At 41.8% G+C, this 15,878-nt stretch overlaps 2 protein-coding genes across 8 annotated transcripts in view; one reads left to right on the top strand and one right to left on the bottom strand.

The window, feature by feature from the left end:
• The window catches only part of caska (calcium/calmodulin-dependent serine protein kinase a), a 410,842-nt gene that overhangs the window by 151,436 nt on the left and 243,528 nt on the right, over nucleotides 1-15,878 (top strand). The gene's annotated exons all lie outside the window — the stretch shown is intronic.
• Nucleotides 1-15,878, bottom strand: part of gpr34b (G protein-coupled receptor 34b) — a 47,047-nt gene that overhangs the window by 7,651 nt on the left and 23,518 nt on the right. For 2 of the 3 annotated variants that reach the window (XR_011886316.1, XM_072260441.1), the window contains exon 2: nucleotides 53-156. The exons of the other annotated variant lie outside the window; for it this stretch is intronic. The gene's annotated coding sequence lies outside the window, so the exon portion shown is untranslated. The remainder of the gene's footprint in view (nucleotides 1-52; nucleotides 157-15,878) is intronic. 3 annotated transcript variants of the gene reach the window in all.

The raw sequence follows: 15,878 nt of genomic DNA on the forward strand, positions 1-15,878 counted from the left end.
ATAGAGGACATGGCATTGTTGATCAACTTCACCATAGTTTTATATGCATCACCTTTGAGATGATATACTGGAAGGTTCCAAAACGAAATGTGCGAATGCTGGAAATCTGAAATCCAAGTGGAGAATGTTGGAAATATCAAGCCGGTGAAGCCACATCTGAAAATACAGAACTGGAGTTATTATTTCGGTATACGAATGCTCAGTATTGGTATCATTAATTTCATATTTGTTTACGGATACCAATTACATCAGTAGAGCAAACAGAAGGATAACAGTTTAATGACATTTAGTAGAGAGGACAAAAAATGGCAAGTTAAATTTGTCACTTATTAATTTTCTTAATAAAAAAATTTGAACTATATGGTACAATTGCAAATGTGGTAGAAAAACCTGAGGAAGTTGGTGGTTGGAAGTGGTGTTGTATGTATACGCATCTTTGAAGAGAGCAGAACAAATTGAAATGGGTATAATAAGTAAAAACAGGTTGGACAAACTTGGATTGTTTTCTCCAGAATGGTGGAGGCTGTGGGGACCTCACAGAAATTTATAAGGTATTAAAAAGCATAGGTAGTGTATTCAGCCAGTATCTTCTGGATTGAAATGACCAAATCCCAGAGAACATACATATTATAGTATATATCATAGAATATTAAAAGGACAGTTTTGCTAAATAATTATATGGAATTGGTTGTGTTTCAGCAAAATATTGTTCATTTCCATGCAGCATACTTGTCAAGATGTATTCCTCTTATTAAGAAAGGAAGAATGGAAAAATAAAAGCTTCTGAATAGTGTTGTCAGGATAAGGTAGATTATAATTAGATACAGCATAGTTTCATGGAAAAGAAATAAGTTGCTTAAAAAAAAGTTTACATCAGGAAATATCAAAGTCATAAAGTGATAAAGTAAGGGAAACAAACTATTTGACCCACTGAAGTTAAGATGGTCATTATCAGAACAATCCTGTCTCTTCCATTATACCATTTTTCTCCTGAAAGCCTTGCAAATGATTCATTTTCAAGGGCCTGTACCTTCCTTTTCTAGGCAATGATCCTGTTTCCACTACCCCTACAGACAGTGATTACATTGCAGAGTAAAGTGTAGACGCTGTAGAGAAAGTGTAGTATAGGTAAACAGTAAAGTGCCTGAGCATAATGTAGGTTGTGAGATAGTCCAATTTATCGTGCAAGAGATCCATTCAAGAGTGTGATGTGCTGAGCGGTGTCCACATCTCTCTGTAGTTTCTCACAGTCACATACAGAGCAGTTGCCATACCAAACCATTATGCATTCAGATAGAATGTGCTCTGTGGTGCATTGATAAAAATTGCTATGGGTCTGCACTGCAATGCAAAATGTTTTCAGCCTCCTGAGGAAGTAAAGACTTTCTTGGCCATGAGATCAATGTGGTTGGGCCAGGACAGTCTATTGGTGATGTTCGCTCCCAGGAACTTGAAGCTTTCAAACCTCTCCCCTTCAACATCATTGTTGTAGACAGGAACATGCCCTCCTTGAAGTCAATGACAACCTCTTCAGATTTGTTGATATTGAGGGAAAGGTTATCATCATGACACCATGTCGCTCTCGCGCTCTTCTCACTGTGCTCCAACTCATTGTTATTTGAGATGTGACCCACTTCAGTTCTGTTAAGTTTCCCTTTTTCTTACTGTGTCAAGTGTACTTAGTGTAGTTTAAATGATCTTCATGCCAGATGTTGGAGTCCTGAGAGGAACTGCGTCTGCGTGGAGTGCCTCCAGCTTCAACTCCTTGAAGACTCTGTTAGGGATCTGGAGCAGCAGCTGGTTGACCTTCGGCTTGTATGGGACAGTGAGCAGATAATTGATCAGAGTTACAGGGAAGCAGTCTCACCCCCGAGTGGCAGGACGCAGTTAGCTGGGTTACTAGCAGGTGAAGGTGAATAAGGACTTAGTGCAGAGTATCCCTATGGCCATTCCCCTAAGTAATCAGTATACTGCTTTGGGTACTGTTGTGGGGGATGACCTCCCAGGGAAATGCCACAGAGACTAGGTTACTGGCACTGGGCATGGTTACGTGGTGCAGAAGGGAAAGTGGAAGAAGAGTGGAGCAGTAGTGATAGGAGACTCAGGAGAGGAACAGACAGGAGATTCTGTGGATGTGAATGGGATACCCGGATGGTATGTTGCTTCCCAGGTGCCAGGGTCCGGGATGTCTCAGATCGCGTCCACAGCATTTTGGAGAGGGAGGGAGGGAGAGCAGCCAGATTGCTTGGTACATATTGGTACCAATGACATAGGAAGGAAAAATAAAGTGGGCCTGAAAAGAGACTTTAGAAATCTAGACAGAAAGCTGAGAAGTAGGACCTCCAGGGTAGTAATTTCAGGATTACTGCATGTGCCATGCGCTGGCAAAGGTAGAAAGAGGATGATTTGGCAGATTAATGCATGGCTGAGAAGCTGGTGCCAGGGGGCAGAGCACAGAGTATCTGTGGGATGTGGACCACAGATTACAACAGGAAATAGAAAAGATGTGTCAAAAGGGCAATGCTATGGTAATCATGAGAGATTTCAATATGTGGGTCAATTGGGAAAATCAGGTTGGTAATGGATCTCAATTACAGTGATATGAGAGAGGAGTTGGTCAAAGTAAATTGGAAGGAGATTGTGGCAGGGGTGACAGCAGAGCAGCAATGGTGTGAGTTTCTGGGAAAAATAAGGTGCAGGATAGATGTATTCCAAAGGCAAAAAAATAGTCAAATGACAAAATAGTACAACTGTAGCTTTGACTTCCCTTGACAGCCAATGTAAAGGCAAAAGAGAGGGCATACAACAATGCAGAAATTACTAGAAGGCTTTTAAAAATCTACAGAGAGCAACTAAAAGAATTATTAGGAGAGAAAAGATGAATTATGAAAGCCAGCTAGCAAGCAATATCAAAGTGCATAGTAAAAGCTTTTTCAAGTATGTAAAAAAAAAAGAGATGAGAGTGGATGTAGGGCTGCTAGAAAATGAGGCCAGAGAAACAATAATGGGCTAAGGAGAGGGCTGATGAACTAAATGAGTATTTTGCATCACTCTTCGCTGTGGAAGACACTAGCAGTGTGCTAGATGTTGAATGGTGTGAGGGAAGAGAATTGAGTGTAGTTAGTATTACAAGAGAGAAGGTGCTCAAAAAGCTGAAAGACCTTAAAATACATAAGTCACTCAGACCAGAACTGCACCCTAGAGTTCTGAAGGAGGTAGTGGTAGAGATTGTGGAGGCATTAGCAATGATCTTTCAAAACTAGTTGACTCTGGCATGGTGCCAGAGGACTAGAAAATTGCAAATGTCACTCCTCTGTAAGAAAGGAGGAAAGCAGCAGAAAAGAAATTATAGACCAGTTACTCTGACATTTTTTCCTCTCTCTTTCCCTCTCACTAACTCCTTGCCTGTTCTCCATCTTCCTCTGGTGCTCCCCTCCCCCTTTCTTTCTTCCAAGGCCTTCCATCCTATGATACTCCCCCTTCTCCAGCCTTATCCCTTTTGCCAATCAACCTCCCAGCTCTTGGCTTCATCCCTCCCCCTCCTGTCTTCTCCTATCATTTCGGGTCTCCCCTCCCCCTCCCACTTTCAAATCTCTTACTATCTCTTTTTTCCATTAGTCCTGATGAAGGGTCTCGACCTGAAACGTCGACTGTACTTCTTCCTATAGATGCTGCCTGGCCTGCTGCGTTCCACCAGCACTTTGTGTGTGTGTGTGTAGCCTGACCTTAGTGGTTGGGAAGATGTTGGAGTCGATTGTTAAGAATGAGGTGATGGAGAACTTGGTGACACAGGACAAGATAGTACAAAGTCATGGTTTCCTTAAGAGAAAATCTTGCTTGATGAGCATGTTAGAATTCTTTGAGGAGATTACAAGTAGGATAGATAAAGGGGATGCAGTGGATGTTGTATATTTAGACTTTCAGAAGGCCTTTGACAAGGTGCCACACATAAGGCTGCTTACTAAGTTAAGAACCCATGGTTTTACAGGAAAGTTACTAGCATGTTTGATCATTGGCTGAATGGTAGGAGGAAGCAAATGGGAATAAAAGGATTCTTTTCTGGTTGGCTGTCAGTGACTAGTGGTGTTCTGCAGGGGTCTGAGTTGGGACATCTTTTTATGCTGTATATCAATGATTTAGATGATGGAATAGATGGTATGAAGATTGGTGGGGGGGCAGGTGGTGTTGAGAAAACAGGAAAACTGCAGAAGGACTTAGATTGGGAGAAAGGGCAAGAAAGTGGCAAATGAAATGCATTGTTGAAAAATACATCATCATACACTTTGCTGAAGGAAAAAAATGTGTAGACTCTTTTCTAAAATGGGAGAAAATCCAAAAATCTAAGATGCAAAGAGACTTGGGAGTCCTTGCACAGAACAGCCCACTGGTTAACTTACAGTGGTGAGGAAGGCAAATGCAATGTTAGTATTCATTTCAAGAGTTGTAGAATACAAATGCAGTGATGTGATACTGAGTCTTTATAAGGCAATGGTGCCACCTTACCTTGAGTATTGTGAACAGTTTTGGGTTCCTTATCTAAGAAAAGATGAGCTGGCATGGGAAAGGGTTCAGAGGAGGTTCACAAGGATGATTTTGGGAATGAAAGGGTTATCATATGAGGAACATTTGATGGCTCTGTGCCTGTACTCAATGGAATTTTGAAGCATGAGGGTGTTTGGGGGGGCGGCTGGGTTGGAGTTTGCAATGAAACCTTTCGAATGTTGAAAGCCTAGACAGAGTAGATGTGGAAAGTATGTTTTCCATGGTGGGGGAGTCCAGGACAAGAGGGCACAGCGTCAGGATAGAGGAGCATCCATTTAAAACAGATATGCGGAGAAATATTTTTAGCCAGAGGATTGTGAATCTCTGGAATTTGTTACCACAGGCAGCTGTGCAGGCCAGGTCATTGGGTGTATTTAAGGTGGAGATTGATAGGTTCTTGATTGGCTATGGCATCAAAGGTAATGTGGAGAACCCAGGGAGTGGAGCTGAGGAGGAGGAGAAAAAAAGGATCAGCCATGATTGAATGGCGGAGCAGACTCAATGGGTCAGATGGCCCAATTCTGCTGCTTTGTCTTATGGTCTTATCATCTGCAAACTTGTAGAGCACCAATGTTCAGAATAATTATGGTGGGTGTGTTGCTACTTATCCTTATAGCTTGTCTACTCTTTAGGAAATCAAGGATCCGGTTGCAGTGGGAGGCATTGACTCCCAAGGTGTGGAGTTTGGTGATGAGATTGCCTGGAATTATAGGATTGAATGTAGAGCTATTGTCAATAAACAATAGTCTAATGTAGGTATCTTTCCTGTCCAGATGATCCAGAGATGAATGTAGGGCCAAGGAGACTACAAATTGTAGTGTGTCAAAGTTGTCTGGAAAGCTGAAGTTGATGCGTGCCCTGACTAGACTCTCAAAGCACTTCAGGATGGTAGATATTAAAGTAACTGGGCCATAGTCATTAAGCAATTTACCTTGTTTTTCTTTGGTACCAAAATGATAGTCGTTGCCTTTTTAAAAAAAAATAATGAGGAAACTACAGCCTGAAGCAGAGAGGGTTTAAAGATGTCTACAAGTAGCCCTGCCAGCTGATGTACACAAGATGTAAGGGGACATCCAGGGTCAAAATCCGGACTCGATTCTTTCCACAGGTTTACTCTCCAGAAAACTGATCTTGCGGCCATGATGGTGACTGTAGATTCAGGTGCACTAGAGACTCTGGGTGGGTGGTGACGTATGCATTCCCTTTTGTTCAAAACGTGTAGAATGCATTAAGCTAATTGGGAGGAAATGCACTGATACCAGCAGTACTGCCTAACCCTGTTTTGTAACCCATTATAGTATGTAGGTAACATTTCACCCGGGAATCTGCCAGGGTTGTCTTTATTGTCCAGTGCTCCTGAGGAAGCCTCATCTACATTGGTGAGACCCGTCATAAATTGTGGGACCACTTCAAGCACTCCACCTGCCAAAAGCAGAACTGTGGAGGAGCAACACATTATATTCTGTTTGGGTAGCCTCTTATTTAATTGCATAAATATCGATTTTTGAATAAAAAATTCCCTCCCTCTCCCTTCCTCTTCTATTCCCCACTCTGGCCCCTTACCTCTTCTCACCTACCTATCACCCCTCCTGGTGCCCATCCTCCTTTCCTTTTTCCTATGGCCCACTCTCTCCTCCTATCAGATTATTTCATCTTCAGCCCTTGACCTTTTCTACCCTCCTGGCTTCAAACTATCACCTTATAGCTATCCTTTCCGCTCCCCTACCCACCTTTTCATTGTGGTGTCTTCCCCTATCCTTTCTGGACATGAAAAAGATCTCTGCCTGAAATGTCAGCTTTGTTCATTTCTATGGTTGCTGTCTGAGCTGAGTTCCTCCAGCATTTTGTATCTGTTGCTTTGGATTTCTAGCACTTGAAGAATTTCTTGTGCTTATAGTATGTAAGACCTGTCACAGAGTGACAGCTGGACTGGGACTCAATTATGAACTGAAACTTATTGAAACAAGATGTAATTATTGAAGTAAGATTTTATTGAAACAGAAAATAATGAGAAGTTGATGGGATCAATTCTAAGGAGGCTTTTTCTTGGAAATTCATGGGTGAAATTCTGTAGTTTCATTGTAAGGCTTTGTCTATTTCGAATTAAGATGAGAAGAAATATTTTCATTGAGATAATCTTAAATGTACATTTCTCAATCATAAAGGAATGACCAATTGTTTCATTATAATTGCTACTGTCTGATCATCAAAAGAAGCTGCAATATGTTATCAAGCAAGGTGCACAAAATGAAAGATCGGTCTATAGTGAGAGTATGCACTTGGGTTTTGTACTAGGCAAGTGTTATTTACCTGCTCACATTCTTCACCAAAGTTCATTTGAATATTCTGTTTAAAGTTCTTTCTGTCCACCCACTTAACTAGCTTGCAAAGTCTTTACACCCTCAGTTCACTTTGCTGACTTCTGTAATCAGCAGACGTCAATCTGCTCCACTGAGTAGTAGAGAGCCCAGCTGTGATCCACTTAGTATTAATAAATCTGCCAAAGTAGAATGGTATATTTTTTCTGATAAAAGAAAAATGAACAAGTGCTGAAAATGTAAAATAAAAGCACTATTTCCTGGAAGTATCCATCAACTTGCGAGCATCTATGGAGAGAACATATAACTGCTGGACCAGAACATCAGAAATTGGAATAGTTGGAGATGCATAGGTTTTAAGATGCATGAGGTGTGTAAAGTGCCAAGGGAAAGAAGGAAAGCTGTGCAATAACATGGACAGCGGAAGAGGTTAAGTAACTAAATGGATGGTAATTTGATAGAACAAAACCTTGAAAATGAAAAAGAATGATAATCTGAAATGGACAAAAGAATTTGGAAGGAATGCTGAAAATACTCAACTGAGATTTTTTTTCACTGATTCTGTAAGATATTAATAGATAGATATACTTTACTTTATTGATCCTGAGGGAAATTGGGTTTCGTTACAGCCGCACCAACCAAGAATAGAGCATAAATATAGCATTACAAAAACCACAAACAATCAAACAACAAAATGCAAACTATGCCAGATGGAAAAAAGTCCAGGACCAGTCTATTGGCTCAGGGTGTCTGACTCTCCACGGGAGGAGCTGCAAGTTTGATGGCCACAGGCAGGAACGACTTCCCGTGCCGCCCAGTGTTGAAAAGTTCAATATTTGATCTACAAACACGTTCCTCGATCGTAATATGACCCGGATTGCACCATCTGTTGTTAACCAGAACAGTAAGCACCCAACTCCTTTACGCTTACCGCTCTCAGTGCACTTCCGGTCAGCCGGAATGGTGTGGAAGCCGTCCATGGAGAAGTTTTGATCGGGTATGTCCTCATGCAGCCCCGTTCCAGTGAAACACATAACACTGCAGTCCCGAAATGTTCTGTGACGCCTGGCTAGCGCCATGAACTCGTCCATTTTATTACCCACCGAACTCCTCTTCTCCGTAAGTCTCTGTTGTCTCAACCCGGTCCTCTTTCCTGGACTTTGTGATCCCCCTCTGCATCCTCTGTGTGTTTTCCTCCAGATTTCAGCCGGGGTGTCTACCGCTCTGCTCGCTAAACCGGCTGGCATTAGCGCAAGCAGCTGGTCCCTGGAATGAACAATGCGACCATGCTTCTGTCCCGCGTGTCGGGATGCAACTATTTTCAGCACTAAAAACCCAAATAAAACTCTCTACCAGCATGTTAGAGAGGATGTAGCTTCGACATGTTACCGTGAAAAAAAATACAAAAAATAACGTAAGTTAAAAAGTAAGAATCCGATCGGAACGTCTGTAACAGGCTGCATGCACGACCGGCGCATGCGCACTAATGTACATAATTGGAGGTTCTTTCTATCAGACTTTTGCTAAGTTTTATTGGAACAAATTTGGAAGCCATGAATAATGAAAGAATGAAGCAGTGAATTAATGTGTCAGGCTCAGGGTTGAACTTGAAGGCAGAATCAACTATTGTTTATTCACTACAGCTTTGGCAACTCCAATCTCCTAGACTTAGGAGTCAACATCCCTTTGCATTTAGATGCTTGATTTCCTGACCAATAGACTGCAATCAGTAAGGATAGGCAGCATCATCTCTGCCATGTTGTGATTTGCTGTTGATTATCCTCTGGTTTCCCACAAATCTGCATCTTCAGCCTCCTTTTCTTTATATACTCTCAACTGTGTGGCCAGATTCTGCTCTAACTTCATCTATAAGTTTGCAGATCAGAGCTCTGCAGTGGGTCGAATCTCAAATAACAATGAGTCAGAGTATAGGAAGGAGATAGAGAGCCTTGTCGAGTAGTATCATGTCAACAGCCTTTCCCCCAATGCCAGCAAAACAAATGAGCTGGTTATTGATATTAGGAAGGGAAGTGGTTCACATGCTCCTGTTTATATCAGTGATGCTGTGGTTGAAAGAACTAAGAGCCTCAATTTCCTAGGAGTGAAAATCACCTGTATCGGTTCAACCATCTTTACACCATGAGTACCATTGCCTCTATTTCCTTGGGAGGATAAAGAAATCTGGCATGTTCCCTTTAACCCTCACCAATGTTTACAGATGCACGATAGAAAGCACTTTATCCAGATGCATCACGGCTTGGTATGAAAGCTGCTCTGACTGAACCAGCATAGATTTCTGGACACAGCTCTGTCTATCATGGAAACCAGTCTCCCCTCCATGGACTCTGTCTACATTTTTTCATTGCTTATGTAAAGCAACTGATGTAATCAAAGACCCCATGCAATCTAGACAGTCTCTCTTCTTCTTCTGTCCCCCCACCCCACCCAGATTGGGCAGAGAATAGAACATCCTGAAAGCCTATACAACCAGGCTCAAAGACAGCTTCTTGTATTATAAGACAATTCAGTAGTCCCCTCGTACAATAAAATGGACTCTTGGCCTCATAATCTACCTTAATTGTTCATCTTATTGTCTACCTGCACTGCACTTTCTCTGTAACTGCAACCTTTATTCTCTACTGTGTTACGTGCCAGCAGCAATAGACCACAAACACAGATTTTTAATGTTAAACAGCTATATTTTCAATTTAATAGTCAATTAAAACAATTACTCCCCTAACCAAAATTAACAGTATAATACATCTTAGCTCACAAACTGTGGAGGTCTGGAAACAGTTCTTCCCAAGTTTCACTCAACCCAAAATATAGACATTTTAAGCAGAGTCCTAGGATGGCAATCCAGAAGGTTCTGAAATCCACGGCAACAGGTACAGGTGTCTGTGAAGAAGGGTTCATAAAATCCACATTCCGATGACACAAGATGACAGTCACAGAAAATTCCAGAAGTCGAGTGGTCGTCACTTAAATACTGGAGTCCACACAGAGATAAGGTGACAGTCAGGGAATATTCCTTAACACAAGTGGTCGCCATGTAACACACCTGAATCCATTTATCCTTTCACACCCATCCCTTCTTTACCCCTGGCACTTTCCCTTGCCCTCAGGATAGATGTAGCAGTTGTCCTTACCCCACCACCTTCACTGTCATTCAGGGACCCGAACAGTCTTTACAGGTGAGGCAAAAATTCACATGCATCACCTCCAGCCTTGTCTCCTGCATTCAATGCTTTTAATGTTGCCTTCTGTACATCACCAAAACCAAGCGCATACTAGGTGACTGTTTTGCAGAACACCTATGCTCCGAACTCCCAGTTAGACCATAAGGCATAGGAGCAGAGGCCATCTGGCCCATTGAGTCTCCTCCGCCATTCAATCATGGCTGATCCTTTTTTTAAAATCTCCTCCTCAACTCCAGTTCCCGGCCTTTTCCCCGTAACCTTTGTTGCCATGTCCAATCAAGAACCTGTCACTCTCTGCCTTAAATACACCCAATGACCTGGCCTCCACAGCTGCACGTGGCAACAAATTCCACAAATTCACCACCCTTTGGATAAAGAAATTTCTCTCCACCTCTGTTTTGAAAGGGTGCCCCTCTATCCTGAGACTGTGCCCTCTTGTCCTAGATTCTCCCACCATGGGAGACATCTCCTTCGCCCTGGAATGAAAAGCCTCATCCTGAGGGCAAATGCGGGTGGAGACGGAGGAGTTACAAGAAGGGGATGGCATTCCGCTGCATTTGCTCTCAGGATGAGGCTTTTCATTCCAGGGCAAAGGAGATGTCTTCCTTTTTTAAAGAAAGGGGCTTCCCTTCCTCTACCATCAACTCTGCCCTCAAACGCATCTCTCCCATTTCACGCACATCTGCTCTCACCCCATCCTCCCACCACCCCACTAGAGAAAGGGTTCCCCTTGTCTTCACCTACTACCCCACCAGCCTCCGGATCCAACGTATAATTCTCCGTAACTTCCGCCACCTCCAACGGGATCCCACCACCAAGCACATCTTTCCCTCTCCCCACTTTGTGCTTTCCGCAGGGATCACTCCCTACGCGACTCCCTTGTCCATTCGTTTCCCCCCCATCCCTCCCCACTGATCTCCCTCCTGGCACTTATCCTTGCAAGCGGAGCAAGTGCTACACCTGCCCTTACACTTCCTCCCTTACCACCATTCAGGGCCCTAAACAGTCCTTCCAGGTGAGGCGACACTTCACCTGTGAGTCGGCTGGGGTGATATACTGCATCCGGTGCTCCCGATGTGGCCTTTTATATATTGGTGAGACCTGACGCAGGCTGGGAGACTGTTTCGCTGAACACCTACGCTCTGTCTGTTAGAGGAAGCAGGATCTCCCAGTGGCCACACATTTTAATTCCACGTCCCATTCCCATTCTGATATGTTAATCCATGGCCTCTTCTACTGTCGAGGTGAAGCCACATTCAGGTTGGAGGAACAACACCTCATATTCCATCTGGGTAGCCTCCAATCTCTTGGCATGAACATTAATTTCTCTAACTTCTGCTAATGCCCCTCCTCCCCTTCTTACCCCATCCCCTATTTTATTTATTTATTCATTTATTATTCCCCCCCTTATTTCTCTCTCTCTTTCCCTCTCACAATCACTTCTTGCCTGCTCTCCATCTTCCTCTGGTGCTCTCCTTCCCCCTTTCTCCCTTGTCTCCAGCTTTATTCCCTTCTGCCAATCAACTTCCCAGCTCTTAGCTTCCTCCCTCCCCCCGTCTTCTCTTATCATTTCAGATCTCCTCCTCCTCCTCCCTCTTGCAAATCTCTTACTATTTCTTCTTTCAGTTAGTCCTGACGAAGGGCCCTGGCCCGAAACGTCAACTGTACCTCTTCCTATAGATGCAGCCTGGCCTGCTGTGTTCTGCAGCATTTTGTGTGAACTTCTTGCATATGTTTTTTTCACATTTCTATCATTCATCTACCACAGTCGTCCATCTCCACCGCCCCTCATTATCTGCTCACCTCCCCTGCCTGGCACAACCTGCCTGTCATTTTACACTGTTCTTCCACCAATCACTTCAGAATCCTTTCTTGCCACTCCACTTCTCTCTATGCTGGCCATCGCACTCCTCCGTTCAAGTCCTGATGCTGCGTTCCTCCGACTGACTATTGCTCCAGATTTCAGCCTCTGCAGTCTCCAGTGTTCCAGTACAACTCAGTGTTTATTTCTACTATTTTCTCAGTTTTTTTTCTAATCCTCCATCCATGCTAAAATGTGACCCTCAATTTCTATCTCCTTATCTTATGAAGCAACTTTTTATGGTATCTTTTCAAATGTTCTCTGAAAATTCAAATGCAATTTAACCTCTGGTTCTTTGTTTGCTAATCAATGTGTTATTCCTTTGATGGCATTACAGTTCAGCAGCTGTTTTATATTTTATAAGTATTTTTTCCACTATGTTCTATACCTGTTTAAAGAAATAATAGTTTCAAAGAGTCTAAGAAAAGTATAGATGTTTTGTATCTTTTAATATTTTCCAGTATTTTAAGTCCATAAAATTTAAATCTTTTGTAATTTGAAGGCTATCACTCTGTATAGGTGTACCAAATTCTTCTGGCTTGTCAAGTCAAGTATAAATGGGTACTGTTCCATTGCTGGTGAGTTAATCTACCAAAAGTAAAGTTGCCAAAAAGCATATCTGGGGAGAGTCCAGAGATCTATCTTATTTGCGTGGTGAATATCCGTTAAGTTGAATAAAACCTCAATTTTCTGATCAGTATTTTCTATTCTATTGTGCTGTGCTTAGAAAAGGAGACAACAAATTAAGGTTAGGATGACTTTGTCCTGAGATGCTATACTTTTGATGTTATTCACCAAAGATGGTAAAATGTGCTCTGGGTTGCATTTTAAAAACAGTGTTTACAAAATCAGAAGTGGCATAACTTGGTTCCTCAGTTTCACTTAACTATTTCCTTTCAAAAGCCACTAATTGTGAGAGATGGAAATACTTATTTGAATTGGTCAAAATGGTCAATATTTGGCATAAGGAATAAGCAACTGGTGGAAGTTATTTGGTGGCAGTTGTCAGCTAAAGAGCTTTGCACATCATTCTTATTAGTTTACTTGTTATAAAAGTGACATCAAAATTTCTTGAGCTCCTATACAACAGAAAATCAACCTGTGAGCAAAACACAAACTGCTGGAACACTCAGTTGATCATGCAGCATCCGTGGAGGCAGAGGGATGGTCAACCGAGACCCTGTATGTTATGAAGACCTTTTGATAGGAGAGGTAATAACTCTGAATAAAGCAAGTTTTATTAACTTCATGCACCTCCTGCTCTTACAAGTTTTCAGATTACACATTATTTTCTATGATTCTAGTTCGCCACTAGACAGCAGTATAACCTTGCTACACATCTAAATTTGAGAACTCGGATCAGCTTCAAAGAGATCCAGCAACTCAAAAAATGTATATCTTTAAAGTTTATGTTGAGTGGCTGAACTAATGAATTTTCAGTATTATCTGGCATTTCTCAATTTTAGGTGTGGCAATTTGGTTTTACAAAAAGGAGCGTATTTGCTTAAACTGGTTACAAGGGGGATGAAGTTAACAATTTGTCTTTACTTGAATGATAATTCTTTTAAAGGATTGATTGTACAAAAATATACAAAATTTATCTTTTTTAAAATTGTACAGTTTGATAGGAAGGCACCAGGAAATTCAAGATTTTTAAAACATTTTATTATAATGTAAACCTTTGAGCAGCATATTAGTATGTTTTCACATTGTTGCTTTTACCCTTGCTGGATATATCTGATTTACAAATCCAAAGGGTAGTTTGGAAATCAAGAAGTTAAAAAGGGCCAATGAAGAAATCTGAAACAAGATCAGAAAATACTGAAAACATTCAATAGGTTAGAAAACACCCATGGAAAGAGTTAATGTTTCCTGCCAAAGATCCTCCTCCAGAATTCTGAGGAAGAGAATGTGCTGCGAGCGTTTTTTTTCAGTTACTGATTATCTTGTACATCAGCTCTTTTTGATTTCCAGTGGAAGAAGTCTAAATACTTTGGTAGGCAATCTCTGGTAATCTTTCCATTACTAATGGGCATTACAGAAGAACTGAATAAGGGTTATACATTACACATTAGCCCCCATTGCTTCTATTATCTGTGTTCTGCCTTGCACATTTTAATCCAGGCCAGAGTTTTAAAAATGCTATCTTTATAAGGCCACTCTCTATTCATTTTAATGGACAATAAACATCTATTTGTCATCTTATTTCTGTCTCAGTCGTTAGTTATACGCAATTTAAAACGGCATCATATTTTAATGGATTTTTTCAGCATATCAAGATGGTTAGTAATCATAGTTCAGTTCTACAATAATGTACAAAAGTCTTCAGCACATATATCTAGAATGCCTAAGATTTTTGCAGGGTACTATAGTAATTTTATGTATTGAGTTGTACTGCTGCTTGACAAAAAAAAATGAATTTCATGACATGAATGACAATAAACCTGATTCTGATATGGGTCTCTATTGTGGACTGAGAGTGGGAAGAGGGAAGGGGGAGGGGATTATGGTTGGGAAAAGAGGAAAGAAAAAGGGAGGGAGTGGGGAAAGCACCAGAGGCACATTCTGTAATGATTAATAAACCAAGTGTTTGGAATTAAATGACCTTGTCTGGTGTCTCAGGGTTGGGTGTGCCCCACCCGCCCCTGGCCTCTCCCCTGCTACCTGTCTGCACTCCACCCTCGCCATTCCAAACATCTTTTGCTCCTGCCAGACTCTCCAGTCCACGTATACAAATACACTACCGTGCAAAAGTCTGAGGCACCCTATATATGCTCGCAAATTTTTGAGAGCATCCAGAAATGTATGGCAGGAAAGAGCTAATCATCTTTTTTTATTGCCCAATGTAGATTATTGGTGATTTAGGTCAAGTAGACAACAGCCCTGTGATATTCAAGAGATCACTAATTAAAAATTATGTATGCGGGTTGGACTCTGCATCTCCTGTTCCATCGATAGAATGTAGTTCTGTTAATAAGAGGATCCTATTTTGGCTGCCTGCCAATTACCAGTGGAGTTCCACAGGTGTTGGTGTTGGGATCACTGCTTTTTATGATGTATGTCCATGTTTTGGACTATGAGATTAATGGATTTGTGGCTAACTTTGCCGATGATCCAAAGATAGGTGGAGGAGCGGGTAGTGTTGAGGAAACAGAGAGCCTGCAGAGAGACTTAGATAGTTTAGGGGAATGGACAAAGAAGTAGCAAATGAAATACAATGTTGGAAAGTGTCTGGTCATGCACTTTGGTAGAAGAAATAAACAGGTTATTTAGATGGGGAGAGAATTCAAAACGTAGAGAAGCAAAGGGACTTGGGAGACTTTGTGCAGGATACCCTAAAGGTTAACCTCCAGGTTGAGTTGGTGAAAAAGGCAAATGCAATGTTGACATTCATTTCTAGAGGTATAGAATGTAAGAGCAGGGATGTGATGTTGAGGCTCTATAAGGCACTCATGAGACCACATTTGGAGTATTGTGTGCAGTTTTGTACTCCTTATTTTAGAAACGATATACCAACATTGGAGAGGGTTCAGTGAAGATTCACGAGAATGATTCCAGGAATGAAAGGGTTACCGTATGAGGAACGTCTGGCAGCTCTTGGGCTGTATTCCCTGGAGTTCAGGAGAATGAGGGGGTGAGATCTCATAGAAACATTCTGAATGTTAAAAGGCCTGAACAGATTAGATATGTCAAAGTTATTTCCCGTGGTAGGGGATTCTAGGACAAGAGGGCACGACTTCAGGATTGAAGGACCTCTATTTAGAACAGAGATGCAGAGAAATTACTTCAGTCAGAGGGTGGTAAATCTGTGGAATTTGTTACCACAAGCGCCTGTGGAGGCCAAGTCATTGGGTGTATTTAAGGCAGAGATAAGTTCTTGATTAGCTAGAACATTAAAGGCTATGAGGAGAATGCAGGGGAGTGGGGAAGACTGGAAGAATTGGATCAGCCCACAAT

This window comes from Mobula birostris, chromosome 6 (assembly GCF_030028105.1).
Source record: "Mobula birostris isolate sMobBir1 chromosome 6, sMobBir1.hap1, whole genome shotgun sequence".
Lineage (NCBI taxonomy): Eukaryota > Metazoa > Chordata > Chondrichthyes > Myliobatiformes > Myliobatidae > Mobula > Mobula birostris.